Source organism: Pleurodeles waltl, chromosome 7 (genome assembly GCF_031143425.1).
Source record: "Pleurodeles waltl isolate 20211129_DDA chromosome 7, aPleWal1.hap1.20221129, whole genome shotgun sequence".
Taxonomy (NCBI): Eukaryota; Metazoa; Chordata; class Amphibia; order Caudata; family Salamandridae; genus Pleurodeles; species Pleurodeles waltl.
The window spans coordinates 230828738-230843845 of record NC_090446.1 but is presented as its reverse complement, the minus strand read 5'-3'; positions in this window follow the sequence as shown (position 1 = coordinate 230843845).

Sequence of the window (15108 nt, the reverse complement as noted above, 5' to 3'; positions counted from 1 at the left end):
ATGGGTGTGATGCTTGTGTTAGTGCCTGTGGTGTGTGTGGTGCCTATGTTTGCTTGAGCTACTTGTGTGTGTTGACTTGTGTGCATGCTGATCTGTAGGTGTGCTTGGGATGGGCTGGGGTACATGGGATTGGGTCTGGGTGGAAGAAGTTGGAGGGGGAAGGCTGCACACAGGGACAATGGCTGCCATCAGTGCTGAGGCCAGAGATTGCAGGGTTCGCTGAAGGGCAGCCTGACCAGAACGAATGCCCTCCAGGAATGCATTACCGTGTTGCAACTCTCGTTCTACACCCTGGATGGCATTCACAATGGTAGACTGCCCAACAGTGAGTGACCTGAGGAGGTCAATGGCCTCCTCACTGAGGGCAGCAGGGGTGACTGGGGCAGGGCCTGAGGTGCCTGGGGCGAAGGTGATGCCCACCCTCCTGGGTGAGCGGGCACGGGGCGAACGCTGAGGGGCTGCTGGGAGGGCAGTGCTGGTAGTGGAGGTGGCGGCTGTACCTGTAGAAGTGGGGCGCATAGATGGTGCTGCCACCACAGGGGAGCTCCCATCAGCGGACGAGTCCGTGTCGCTGGTTGGTGATCCGGTGGCCGACGTGAAGCTCCCCTCGCCCTCCGTCCCACTGGTGCATTCAGACTCTGAGGTTTGGCCCTCCATGGCCATGTGGGATGCAGCTCCCTCGTGCTCCGGTGCCACTGTACCTCCGCCTGATGATGCTGATGTACAAAAGGACAGAGAGAGCAGGAAAAGGGGGGGAGGGAAGACAGAAGAAAGAGAGTTTTAGTGCATTTTAGAGAGTTTTAGTAACGCTACCATTGGCGGACAAGACAGACGCAGCAGGTCCATGCATAACGCCGTGCTCCTGCCCTCTGCACATGCAATTTCTGGGATATGGCCTACATGGCAATGTTGGAAATCTGCGCACATGGATGCCACAGGGGCAACTATACCTCAACTTGCCACTCTTCTGAGGTGGGGTAGAGTGCCACATGGCCTACATTATGGAGGGGCCTTGCCTACCTAACTCGCCCTGGCCTAGGGACACCCACAGCCCACCACCCCCACCCAGACCCCTCCACTGCACGCAAAGTGCGCAGAAGGAGAGTGTACTCACCCCCTTGTGTCTGCTGTGATGTCCTTAAGCGCCCATCCAACTCCGGGTAGGCCACCGCCAGGATCCGGAACATCAGGGGGGTCATGGTGCGACAGGCACCCCTCCCACGTTGGGAGGCCATCCCCAGCTGAGCCTCCGCCGCCTTCTTGCTGCAGCAGCGAATGTCCTCCCATCTCTTCCGGCAGTGGGTGCCCCGTCTCTGGTGGGCCCACAGGGTCCGGACCTCCTTGGCGATGGCACGCCAAATGTCCCTCTTCTGGTGGGCGCTGACCTACATGACATGCACAAGGGAAGAGGAAAAGTCATTACCAACTGCACCATCAATGTGAGTGGCCCCCTCCATACTCTGACCATGTGGCCCATTTATTCCCATGCTTTACTGTAGTATGAACTCTGCCCCCTTCCCTCTTCCACCCAGCCCTGTCCACCCAGGCCTAGCCCATACAACGTGCTCCCTGTGTACTAACCTGTTGGTCTGGAGGACCGTAGAGTAGCATGTACTGGGGAAGGACCCCATCCGCAAGTTTCTCCAACTCCTGTGCAGTGAATGCAGGGGCCCTTTCCCCAGACGCAGCAGCCATTGTCGCTTCCAGACCAAGGTCACAGCAGCACTAGCAGTGTAGGTCCTCTCCTGTCGAAGGTCCGGTATCTAGTGATTGAATAGATAGAAAATGGCGATGACGTCCGCAGCGGTGACGTCCACGCGGGGCGCATCATCACCGCCGGCGCACCTGCTCATTGGCTCCTGGGACCCATAGGGTGCAATGTTAACCAATGCAGCATTGCGCCACAGTCTACGACCGCCTACCGCGACGGTGTGCAACGCCAGCGCTGTTACCCCACAATCTCATTGTTCCCGTTTAGAGGTCAGGCAGCCGCCATTTCAGGGGCCCACATGGATTAATTTTCAACTGCGTCACACATACCAAGGCCTACACTCAACACACATACAGGAAGGGTTTATTGTCTGGTGTAGTATTGTGTGTGACTGTGGGTACATACCTGGAGGAATAGTGACTGTTTCTTCGCTGTTGTCCTTCTTAGGCACCGTCAGCTGGGACACATGAGAAGATGGCGGAATCCTCCGGTGTACCAACCGCTGGTGGACCTGTTGACAATGGAAGAGAGACATTTAATCGTCACCTACAGGTTTGACCGTGCCACAATCCAGGAACTATGTACCCAGTTGGAGCCAGACCTGATGTCACCAATCCGCCATCCGACTGGAATCCCCCCTGACGTGCAGGTGCTGTCAGTACTCCATTTCCTTGCAAGTGGCCATGGCATCAGGGATGTCCCAGCCTATGTTTTCCAACGTCTTGTCCAGAGTGTTGTCTGCCCTGCTGAAACACGTAAGAAGATACATCATTTTCCCTCAGGTGGAGGATTTGCCTACAGTGAAAGGTGACTTCTATGCCCTTGGACATATCCCCAACGTCATAGGTGCCATTGATGGGACCCATGTAGCTCTGGTCCCCCCCGCAGGAGTGAACAGGTGTACAGGAACAGGAAGAGTTATCATTCCATGAATGTCCAGATGGTCTGTTTGGTAGACCAGTACATTTTGCAGGTAAATGCTATGTTCCCTGGCTCTGTGCATGACACCTACATCCTGCGCAATAGCAGCATCCCTGATATGATGGGTCAACTCCAGAGGCACCGTGTATGGCTATTGGGGGACTCTGGTTACCCCAACCTTTCCTGGCTATTGACCCCAGTGAGGAATCCCAGGACCAGGGCAGAGGAACTTTACAATGATGCCCATGGGCGGACTAGGAGGGTTATCGAACGCACCTTCGGCCTCCTTAAGGCCAGGTTCAGGTGCCTACATATGACAGGTGGGTCCCTATTCTACTCACCGAAGAAGGTGTGCGACATCATCATCGCCTGCTCCATGCTCCATAATTTGGCATTGCGACGCCAGGTGCCTTTTCGGCAGGAGGATGATCCAGATGACGGTGTTGTGGCAGCTGTGGATCCTGTGGAGCGAGTGGACAGTGATGATGATGAAGCTGAGGATGAAGAAAACGACAACAGGGAGTCAGTAATACAGCAATATTTCCAGTCACACAGGTGAGAACATTTTCTGGTTTAACATTACATTAACTTTCACACGTCTACCTCTATCCTGTACCTACATTTCACTCACTATTTGTTAACTGAGTTGTCCCCTTCCATTTCAGTTTCACAAATGTGGTAACCTACGTGTCAACTGCTTGCATCCTTGAAGGGCTTGTGATTTGTGACATTGGTATGTTAGCCTTCCAATGGGTAACCCATTATGACACTGTAATTGATAATACAAAATTACAAATCATAGACTGACACCAGTTTTTTTAGTGTTTCAAGGGTTTTTATTTAAGTGCTAAAAAATGAAGGGGGGTTGTAAAATGGAGATGGGTGATGGTGGAGGAATGTCCATGGCAGAGTCCAGTCTATTAGTCTCACAGGTACATTGCACATCTGCCCATTGGAAGTGGAGCTGGGACAGTTCCGATTTGGACAGGGTAACAAAGTGTGACAGTGAGGGGACAATCAGGGTGGTCTTATTTCCTGGTGGGAGTCTTGCCATCTTGCTCTGCCCTGTTCCTGGATCTCAGAGACCGCTTACGTGGTTGTCCGTCTGCAGGGGATGGGGTGCTGATGTGATGGTCCTGTGGCGGGGCGTCCTGTCCACTAGTGCTGGCGGAGGTGGTGGGCAGTTCACCATTGTGTCTAGTGTCAGGGGCCCATTGGAGTGCCACGGTGTCCCTCAAGGTCTTTTGAGTGTCCGTCAGCACCCCTACGATGGTGCCCAGGGCGGAGCCAATGGGCCTGAGCTCCTCCCTGAACCCCAAACACTGCTCCTCCTGCAGACGCAAGGTCTCCTGCAACTTGTCCAGGACCGTCGCCATCGTCTCCTGGGAGTGGTGGTATGCTCCCATGATGGAGGAGAGGGCCTCGAGTAGAGTTGGTTTCCTTGGCCTGTCCTCCCTCTGTCGCACAGCAGCCCTCCCAGTTCCCCTATGTTCTTGTGCCTCCGTCCCCTGGACCGTGTGCCCACTACCCCCAGGTCCCTGTTGTTGTTGGGGTGGTGGGTTACCCTGGGTGCCCTGTAGTGGTGGACACACCGCTGATTGACCTGTCCTGGGTAGGGAGGTTTGGGCCCGCTGGGTGGGTGCTGTGCTCGTGTTACCAGAGGATGGAAGTTCGGTGTTGGGCTGTGGCTGGGCAAGGGGAACCGACTGTCCTGAGGCCCACGATGGTCAGGGCTGGTCATCAAGATCCAGTGGGGCAGAGCTGCTGTCGTCACTGTGGGCCTCTTCTGGGGGTGGAGTGGTGTTGTCTGGACCCTCTGGTGTGGTGACGTTCCTTCGGGTTCCTGCAGGGGTATAAGTACATGATTATTGCATGTGTGTGTTTCATGGTGTGCAATGGTTGGGTGTGCGTGAACCCCAGTGCAGGCATTCCTGTGTGGGGGCTTGTGTGCTGATGGTTGGGGGGTGTTCTGGGTATGTGCAGTGAGCATGCTTTAGTGATGGGTGTCCATGCTTAGTTGTGTCAAGCAGGGCTTGGGGTTGGGATGTGTAGTTGGTGTTATTAGTACATTAGTGAGGAGTTTGGGTGATAGGGGAGGGTATGAGGGTGTGGGTGTGTGATAGCATGCAGGTAGGGTGGGGGATATGATAGTTAAGATTTGACTTACCAGTGTCCGTTCCTCCAATGACTCCTCCGAGGCCCTCAGGATGCAAGATGGTCAAGACTTGCTCCTCCCATGTTGTTAGTTGTGGGGGAGGAGGTGGGGGTCCGCTGCCAGTCCGCTGTACCGCGATGTGGTGCCTGGATACCGTGGAACGCACCTTCCCCCATAGGTCGTTCCACCTCTTCCTGATGTCCTCCCTATTTCTTGGGTGCTGTCCCACTGCGTTCACCCTGCCTACTATTCTTTGCCATAGCTCCATCTTCCCGGCTATGGATGTGTGCTGCACCTGTGAGCCAAATAGCTGTGGCTCTACCCGTAGGATTTCTTCCACCATGACCCTGAGTTCCTCCTCGGAGAAGCGGGGGTGTCTTTGGCGTGACATAGGGTTGTGTGTGTGATGTGTGGGGTGGTGTATGTGGTGATGAGTGTCGTGAGTGTAGTGGTATGTGGTGTTTTGTGCTTGGATGTTGTGTGGGTGATGGTGTTGTGTGCCTCTGTGTGATGGGGTTGTCTATTCTGTGCTCTCTCTCTCGCCTTCTCTCAGAATTGTTGGTTGTAGGGGTTTGTGGGTGATGTGGGTGTGTGTTTTATATTGTATTGAGTGTGTGGGATTGGTGTGTGTATGTGTATCAGGTGTGTGTATTTCGATTTGTCCAATGTGGCGGTGTATTGTAAATGTGTGTGTATTTTGAGCGCTGTGGTGTGTACCTCCAATGGAATACCGCTGTTGAAAGACAGCCACGTGGATTCGTGGGTCGTAATAACATGGGCGTGTTTCTGTTGGCGTGGAGGTGGAGGATTTGTTTCCACATGTTTATCACTGACCTTTGGTGTGGCGGTATTGTGTGGGTATCTGAATTTCGGTGGATTCCGTGATGTGTATCATAATAGCTGTGGCGGTCTACAGCCGCCACCGCAGTGTATTGGCGGTCTTCTGCACGGCGGTAAGTGCCTTATACCGCCAATGTTGTAATGACCACCTTAGTCTTTTTTTCGAAGATTTTCTTCAGCGGGACGAACCAGCCAGTCCAATCTGACCTCCTGGAGCCCTTCTCCGGATACGCGATGCTGGAATCCTCTGTGGAGATTTTTACCTTCGGACCAGGGTAAACCTGGATCTTGATCCAACGTCCATGGAGCCCTTCTCGGATACGCTGGCTAGGAGGTCCCGGTCAACTTTTTACCTTCGGACTTAGTCTCTTTTTCAGAGATTTTTCTTTACCGGGACGAACCAGCAAATCAGGCCGGGTCGCGGGTGAGGCAAGCCGGCTAGAGTTGCCGCGGTGGGACGGTCCCTCTATGGAGCTTTTTTTCAAAAGTTGTCCAAACTTCTCCAAACTTCTGGGGCTTCTCCCAGATGACCTTTTATGGTTCTTTTGGGGTCCACAGCTCACCCCAAGTGTCCAGAAGTTCTGAGATGGTCCTTGTGGGGTGCGGACTACAACTCTCAGAATGCACCTGGCTCAAACTCCTTTTTCGCCACTGGACAGTGGTCAGCTGGTCGCTTTCTTCAGGAGTTGGTGCAGGGGACTCTGGATAGCAATTTTTCACCTGTAGCAAACAGGGAGTCCCTCCTTGAACCAGTTGAAGCCAGGCAAAGTCCTTCTTGTGGTGAAGCTCAAGTGTGCAGCTGGTGAAGTCCTTCCGAGTGCAGGTTCCAGGTGCAAGCCAGGGGTCCAGCAGGGCAGTCCTTCTTCTCCTTTGGTTCTTCCTTGTTGGAAACTGATGGGGATCTGAGGTGTGGGTGCAGGTCTGCCAGTTTTATCCTTGCTCCTGGGTGAAAAGCAGGGGGGTCCTGGTTCTCCAATCAGGTGCAGTGTCCTTCCCCCTGTGATGACCACTTCCTGGGAAGTGTGGCAAAAATCAATCCCAGGAGGCAACATTCTTTAAAAATACAACATGGCTGAATCTGATTTTTGGAGGTTACATCTGGCTGAGCCCACCCACTGGCGTGGCTAAAAATCATAAACACCCCTCTCCTGCCCCCTCCTAATCTAATGAAGGGGGCACCTAGTTGTCTGGGGTTGCAGGATGTGGGGGTATTGCTGGTTGCTCCAAATGTCCTTCTCTGCCTTTGAAGACCAGTTTTGCAGCCCTCCCCCTTCCTGCCTCACCATCTTCTGAGGGGAGATTCCCTCCCACAGGCACATTCCTTTGTGTGAAGCCAGGCCACTTCACACCTCATCAAGGCAGCTTGGCTAACCTGCTAGAGGCTGGCCAATCAGAGCACAGCAGCAAAAACAATGCAGGGCTGAAATTGGCAACTTTTCAGGTAAAGTTTAAAACTCTTTACCTGAACAAGTTATATCAAATCCAACAACTGGAAGTTGTGGGATTTATTACAACAATTAATTTGATACCAAATTCTTGGTATGCATCATTTAAGAAGACTTTAAAAATTAAAATAAAGTCTCCCCATTCTAGCCTATGAAGGCCATTTACTACAATGAGGGAAAAACGAATTTGGCTGTTTTTACCTCACCAGGGCTTATAAAACTATTTTTATAAAGTCCCTGCTTATAGTTACATGGCACCCAGCCCTAGGGGCACATAGGGCACACCTTAGGGGTGACTTATATGTAAAAATAAGGTAGTTTAAGACTTCGGAACTACTTTTAATTCCAAAGTCGAATTTGCATATAACTTTAATTTAAAAGCAGTCAGCAAGGCAGTCCTGCCCTTAAAATGACACTGGGCGCCTCAGCAGTGCACCTATGGGTGCATTACCTATGCTGTGGTCCCTAAACCTACATGCCCTACCATATACTAGGGACTTATAGGTTGGTTAACTTAGCCAATTATGATTAGCCTAATTTGCATAACCATTTTACACAGAGCACTGGCCCTAGGACTGGTAAACAGTACCCAGGGCACAGCCAAGAGTCAGTAACCACCAGTACCTGTCCAAAAAAGTGTGGGGGTGACCAGGGCAAAAAGGAAGACTTTCCTACACTGCCCCTCCCCCAGATGAAAGGTGATTGGTACTAACCTACACCCTGGTAGTCCTCATCAGCTAAGTGGAAAAACCTGGAAAGGCCATCTGCATTGGCATGGACAATCCCAGGTCTGTGCTCCACTGTGAAGTCCATCCCCTGTAGGGAAATGGACCACCTTAACAGTTTTGGGTTCTCCCCCCTCATCTGCATCAACCATCTGAGAGGTCTGTGGTCAGTTTGTACACGGAAGTGAGTGCCAAACAAGTATGGCCTCAACTTCTTCAGGGACCAGACCACAGCAAAGGCCTCCCTCTCAATGGCACTCCATCTTTTCTCTCTGGGGAGTAGTCGCCTGCTGATGAAGGCAACTGGTTGATCTTGGCCCTCTTCATTAAGTTGTGCTAACACTGCCTAAATCCCTTCCTCTGAGGCATCTGTTTGCACTATAAACTCCTTGCTATAGTCAGGGGCCAGCAACACTGGTGCTGAACACATAGCCTGTTTTAGGGTGTCAAAAGCTCTCTGACACTCTGGGGTCCAAATTACCTTCTTGCGCTGTTTCTTGGAGGTAAGCTCAGTCAGAGGGGTCACTATGGTCCCATAATTCTGAACAAACCTCCTGTAATACCCAGTCAGGCCAAGAAAGGCCCTGACCTGAGTCTGGGTTTTAGGAGCCTCCCAATCCAGGATAGTCTGGATCTTGGGCTGGAGAGGTTGAACATGGCCTCCACCAACAAGGTGGCCCAGGTACACAACTGAGCTTTGCCCTATCTGGCACTTGCTTGCCTTGATAGTCAGGCCTGCTTGAAGCAGGGCCTGAAGCACTTCCTTCAGGTGGACCAGGTGGTCCTCCGAGGTGGAACTAAATACAGCTATATCATCCAGATAAGCTGCACTGAAAGATTCCAACCCGGACAGGACTCTATTCACCAACCGTTGGAAGGTGGCAGGAGCATTTATCAGGCCAAATGGCATCACCTTGAACTGAAAGTGGCCCTCTGGTGTAGAAAATGCTGACCTCTCTTTAGCTCCTGGACTTAAGGCAATCTGCCAGTATCCTGAGGTCATATCAAACCTGCTCAGGAATTTGGCAGCCCCCAACCTATCAATGAGCTCATCAGCTCTAGGTATGGGGTGAACATCAGTCCTAGTGAATGCGTTTAGACCTCTGTAGTCCACACAAAATCTCAATTCTTTCTTCCCACCTTGGGGATTAGGTTTGGGCACCAGTACCACTGGACTGGACCAAGGACTGTCAGATGGCTCAATTACCTTGAGCTCCAACATCTTAGCCACTTCAGCTTTAATGTTGGCCTTGACCTGGTCAGACAACCTGTACAGCTTGTTCTTGACAGGCAAGCTGTCACCAGTGTCAACGTCATGGACACACCAATTGGTGAGTCCAGGGGTCAGGGAGAACAGACTAGCAAACTGTTCCAAAACTTGTTTGCAGTCTTTTTGTTGCTGGTCTGTCAACTTGGGAGAGAGTACCACTCCCTCCACTGACTCATCTTGTGCATTTGAGGACAGGAGGTCTGGTAGAGGTTCACTCTCCTCCTCCTTCCCTTCATCAGTGACCATCAGCATGGTCATGTCTGGCCTGTCCTGGTGGGGTTTCAGCCTGTTAACATGCAGGATCCTATGAGGATTCCTGGGGGTGCCAAGGTCCACCAAGTAGGTGACCTCACCCTTTTATTCCAGAATTGGATAGGGCCCAGTCCATTTGGCCTGAAGTGCCCTAGGAGCCATGGGCTCCAAAACCCACACCAGCTGTCCTGGGTGATATTCAGGCAAGGTAGCCTTCTGATCATGCCAGAGCTTCATGAGCTCCTAGCTGGCCTCCAGGTTTCTGCTTGCCTTCTTCATGTACTCAGCCATGGTGACCTCAGGCCCAGCACATAATTTAGCACATTCTCCTTGGACTCTCTGAGAGGCTTTTCCCAAGACTCTCTCACCAAGCACAATGGGCCTCTTGCAGGGTGCCCAAACAGTAACTCAAAGGGGCTGAATCCAACCCCCTTCTGTGGCACCTCTCTGTAGGCAAACAGCAGGCATGGGAGGAGAGCATTCCATCTCCTCCCGAGTTTGTCAGACAAACCCATGATCATGCCCTTCAGGGTCTTATTAAATCTTTCCACCAGACCATTGGTCTGTGGATGATAGGGGGTGGTGAACTTATAAGTAACACCACACTCATCCCACATGGCTTTCAGATAGGCTGACATAAAGTGTGTGCCCCTATCTGAGACCACCTCCTTTGGGAACCCCACTCTGGTGAACACCCAAGTAGGGCCCTAGCCACTGTGTGAGCAGTGACTGTCCGGAAGGGTATTGCCTCAGGGTACCTGGTGGCATGGTCCACAACCACCAAAATGTACCTGTTACCTGAGGCAGTTGGTGGGTCTAGGGCAGTGTTCCCCAACCCCCGGGCCGCGGACCGGTGCCAGTCCGTGGATCAATAGGCACCGGGCCGCCGAGGAACTTCAACTTCATTTCACTGTGGCGGGCGGCCGAGGCGCAGAGCATTGCGCCCTCCCAAGCGGCCCACGGAAAAATTAACAAACATTTACCGGTCCGCGGTGATAAAAAGGTTGGACAACACTGATCTAGGGGACCAACAATGTAAATCCCCACCCGCTCAAAGGGAGTCCCAACCACTGGCAGTGGTATCAAGGGAGCCTTTGGCTTGCCCCCTGTCTTTCCACTGGCTTGGCAGGTGACACAGGAGCTGCAAAACTCCATGACTTTTTCTGACACTTAGGGCCAATAAAAATGGTTGACCAGCCTGTCCCAGGTCTTGGTCTGTCCCAAATGTCCAGCTAAGGGGATATCATGGCTTAAGGTAAGGAGGAATTCTCTATACTTCTGGGGTACCACCACTCTCCTGGTGGCCCCTGGTTTGAGGGCCCATGCTCCAGTGTAGAGAACTCCATCCTCCCAGTAAACCTTGTGGGTCCCACTGGTATCCCCTTGTTCTTGTCTGGCAGCAGTCTGCCTCAGGCCCTCAAGAGTGGGACACTCTCTTTGTCCCTGGCACAACTCTTATCTGGTGGGCCCACCTGCCCCTTGCAGTTCTGCCAAGTCAGGCAGAGCTTGCAGGGGAAGTGTCCCTCCCTCAGAGGTCAGATCCTCCCCCTCAGGGTTAGATTCCTCCTGACCCTCTGTACTTGTAGGGGCTGGCAAGCCAGACCCAGTGCCCTTTCTCTTCTTCTTGGAGGCTTGGCCCATTGTTCCAGGGTCCAAGTGTCCAGCACTTCCCTGTTGTGCTACCTGTGACCTGGTCACAGCACACACCCATTCAGGGAGGTCCAGCATCTGTGCATGAACCCTTCTCTCCACCTCTGACCATTCAGATGCTTCAAGATCATTTCCCAGCAGACACTCTACTGGGAGGGCAGGAGCTACAGCTACCTTCTTAGGGCCAGTCACACCTCCCCATTCCAGGCTCACTATGGCCATGGGATGGAGTTTGGTTCTGCTATCTGCATAAGTCACTTGGTGGAAGACACCAGGTAAGACCTGTATTGGTTAAACCAGCTTCTCTGTGACCATTGTCACACTGGCTCCTGTATCTCTCAGAGCTTCCACCTCAGTCCCATTGACTTTAGGCCTCTGCCTATACCTCTCCATGCTGGGAGGTAAGGTGGCCATAGTTGCAATGTCCACCCCACCCACGGATACTAAGGTGACCTCTGTGTACCCTGATCCCAGCCCTGGGCCAACTTCCACCCCCAACCCTACACTAGCAATCCCCTGGGATTGCCCAACAGTGGGGGGCTTCTTGGAGCAGATAGCATCTCCTCTTTTGTGTCCAGGTTGATGACACTCAAAGCACTTGCCTGCCTTAGCAAGCTCCTGAAACTTTCCTGCTTTAGCAGGATCATAATTATTTCCCTGATACCCTTTCCCCTTGGAAGTGGAATGGCTCGGGGCTCCCCCACCCTGAGAAGGATTTGGGGACTCTTGTGAGGACTCCTTGGGCTTTTTATCATCTTTCCCTTGGTTCTTCCCCTGAGAAGTGGGGGTTTCTGGTTAACCCTAGTTCTTAACCAGTCATCTGCTGCCTCCCCCAGCTCTCTGGGGTTGGTCAACTTGGAGTCAACTAGATACTGGCGGAGCTTCTCTTGGACACAATTGGTTAGAAGGTGCTCCCTCATAATCAAATTGTACAGCCCCTCAAAGGTACTTACCTTGTTGCCCTGTATCCAGCCCTCCAGTGCTTTTACTGAAATGTCCACAAAGTCCACCCAGGACTGGGTGCTTGTCTTTTGGGTGTCCCTAAACCTGAGCATATACTGCTCTGGGGTCAGACCAAACTTTTTAGTCAAGCATCTCTTCATACTGGGGTATGAGTCTACCTCCTCCCCCACTCAAGGTTAGGAGTCTATCCCTCCCAGAGTTGGGAACCAACTCCCAAAGAAGTGAACCCCAGTACTGAGGCTTGACTCTCCTCATCTGGAGGGCCCTCTCAAAGGCCCCCAGCCACTTATCTATATCATCCCCCTCTACATAGGCAGGAACCACCCCTTTGGGTAATCTGGGGCAAAACCCCCCACCAAGGGACACCTCAGCTTCTTTGTCGCTGCCACCATCTCTTTTCTCTTCCCTTGCTCAGATGCCCTCCCTCCCCTCAGTGGTTGGAGCTAACATCCTCCCCTACTTCTCCCTCCTCCGGAACTTCTTCTGAGTCTATCTTTTGGGCCTCAGCCCATGCTGTCAGGGATTTGATCAGGACATGCTTCCTGAGGTCAGTGGTTGCAGGCAACCATCTTTCAGTACACAACCCCCTAAGCTGGACTACTGTCAGTGTGGGTAGGCTAGCCAGATCAAGCTCCATGGTTCCCTGGTTTTGTGTCAACAAAAACCTTTTGCAAAAATTGGAAACAAGAATATAGAAAAATCACAAAAATTCAATAATTGAAATTAATCCAAATTAAAAATTAAAAACAATTTTTGCACTAGGACAATTTAAAGGATTTTTAATTTGTTTTACTTAAAACTGTAACGTGATACTGAACACAAGTAAAGGATCCCACCACTGCTCACCAAAAATGTTGGAAAATGGGTTATTGGTAAGGGCAGGTAGGTACCTACACTTAGCAATAGGCCACTAACCTCCACTAAGGTCCAGTTAGGTCTCAGTAAATTAAACCCAGCTCAACCCTTGGTAGCTTGGCAAAGAGGGTCAAGGCTTAATTTAGGAGACAGAGTGTAAAGCATTCAAATATCACAAAACAGTAATTAAATAAAACACATGAAACAGTTTAAAAATCCAAAACCAATTTATAAAAATAGATTATATGTTTATCATTAAAATGACACAAAAACGAATAAAATCAGATAAGGGGAACCGGAGATATGAATTTTTAAAGATTTTTTTTTTTTTAGCGCCTAGAAACAAAAAGCGCCAATCGGGTCATCTGGTTGCACCTCGACCGGGGCAAAGTCATAGTTTATGGCCGACCGCGATGGAGCCCTCCTCGGCTACAGGCCGCGGGAGGCCTCGGTTCAAATGTTACCTTCACACTTAGGGGGTCATTCTGACCCCCGCGGGGGGCGGAAGGTGCCCGCCTGGCGGGAACCGCCAGAAGACCGTACCGCGGTCAAAAGACCGCAGCAGTCATTCTGACTTTCCCGCTGGGCTGGCGGGCGACCGCCAAAAGGCCGCCCGCCCGCCCAGCGGGAAAGCCCCAGCAACGAGGAAGCCGGCTCTGAATGGAGCCGGCGGAGTTGCTGGTGTGCGACGGGTGCAGTTGCACCCGTCACAATTTTCAGTGTCTGCCAAGCAGACACTGAAAATCTTAATGGGGCCCTGTTAGGGGGCCCCTGCAGTGCCCATGCCAGTGTTAGGGGGCCCCTGCAGTGCCCATGCAAGTGGCAAGGGCACTGCAGGGGCCCCCAGGGGCCCCACGACACCCGTTCCCGCCATCCTGTTTCTGGCGGTGAAAACCGCCAGAAACAGGATGGCGAGAAGGGGGTCGGAATCCCCATGGCGGCGCTGCTTGCAGCGCCGCCGTGGAGGATTCCCTGGGGCAGCGGGAAACCGGCGGGAAACCGCCGGTTTCCCTTTTCTGACCGCGGCTTTACCGCTGCTGTCAGAATGGCCCCAGAAGCACCGCCAGCCTGTGGGCGGTGCTTCCGCGGTCGTTGGCCCTGGCGTTCCATGACCGCCAGGGTCAGAATGACCCCCTTAGTCTTTTTTTCGAAGATTTTCTTCAGCGGGACGAACCTGCCAGTCCAATCCGACCTACTGGAGCCCTTCTCCGGATACGCAATGCTGGAATCCTCGGTGGAGATTTTTACCTTCGGACTTAGTCGTTTTTTCGAGGTGAAAATCCTTCGACCGGGGTAAACCTGGATCTTGATCCGACGTCCATGGAACCCTTCTCGGATACGCTGGCTGGGAGGTCCCGGTCAACTTTTCACCTTCGGACTCAGTCTCTTTTTCGGAGATTTTTCTTTACCGGGACGAACCAGCAAATCAGGCCAGGTTGCGGTTGAGGCAAGCCGGCTAGAGTTGCCGCAGCGGGTCGGTCCCTCTATGGAGCTTTTTTCAAAAGTTGTCCAAACTTCTCCAAACTTCTGGGGCTTCTCCCAGATGTCCTTTTAAGGTTCTTTTGGGGTCCACAGCTCATCCCAAGGGTCCAGAAGTTCTGAGATGGTCCTTGGGGGGTGCAGACTACAACTCCCAGAATGCACCTGGCACAAACTCCTTTTTGGCCACTGGACAGTGGTCAGCTGGTCGCTTTCTTCAGGAGTTGGTACAGGGGACTCTGGATAGCAATTTTTCACCTGTAGCAAACAGGGAGTCCCTCCTTGAACCAGCTGAAGCCAGGCAAAGTCCTTCTTGTGGTGAAGCCCAAGTGTGCAGCTGGTGCAGTCCTTCTGAGTGCAGGTTCCCGTTGCAGGCCAGGGGTCCAGCAGGGCAGTCCTTCTTCTCCTTTGGTTCTTCCTTGTTGGAATCAGATGGGGATCTGAGGTGTGGGTGCAGGTCTGTCAGTTTTATCCTTGCTCCTGGGTGAAAAGCAAGGGGGTCCTGGTTCTCCAGCCAGGTGCAGGGTCATTCCCCCTGTGATGACCACTTCCTGGGAAGTGTGGCAAAAATCAATCCTAGGAGGCAACATTCTCTAAAAATCCAACATGGCTGAATCTGATTTTTGGAGGTTACATCTGGCTGAGCCCACCTACTGGTGTGGCTAAAAATCATAAACACACCCCTCTCCTAATCTAATCAAGGGGGCACCTGGTTGTCTGGGGTTGCAGGATGTGGGGGTATTGCTGGTTGCTCCAAATGTCCTTCTCTGCCTTTGAAGACCAGTTTTGCAGCCCTCCCCCTTCCTGCCTCACCATCTGCTAAGGGGAGATTCCCTCCCACA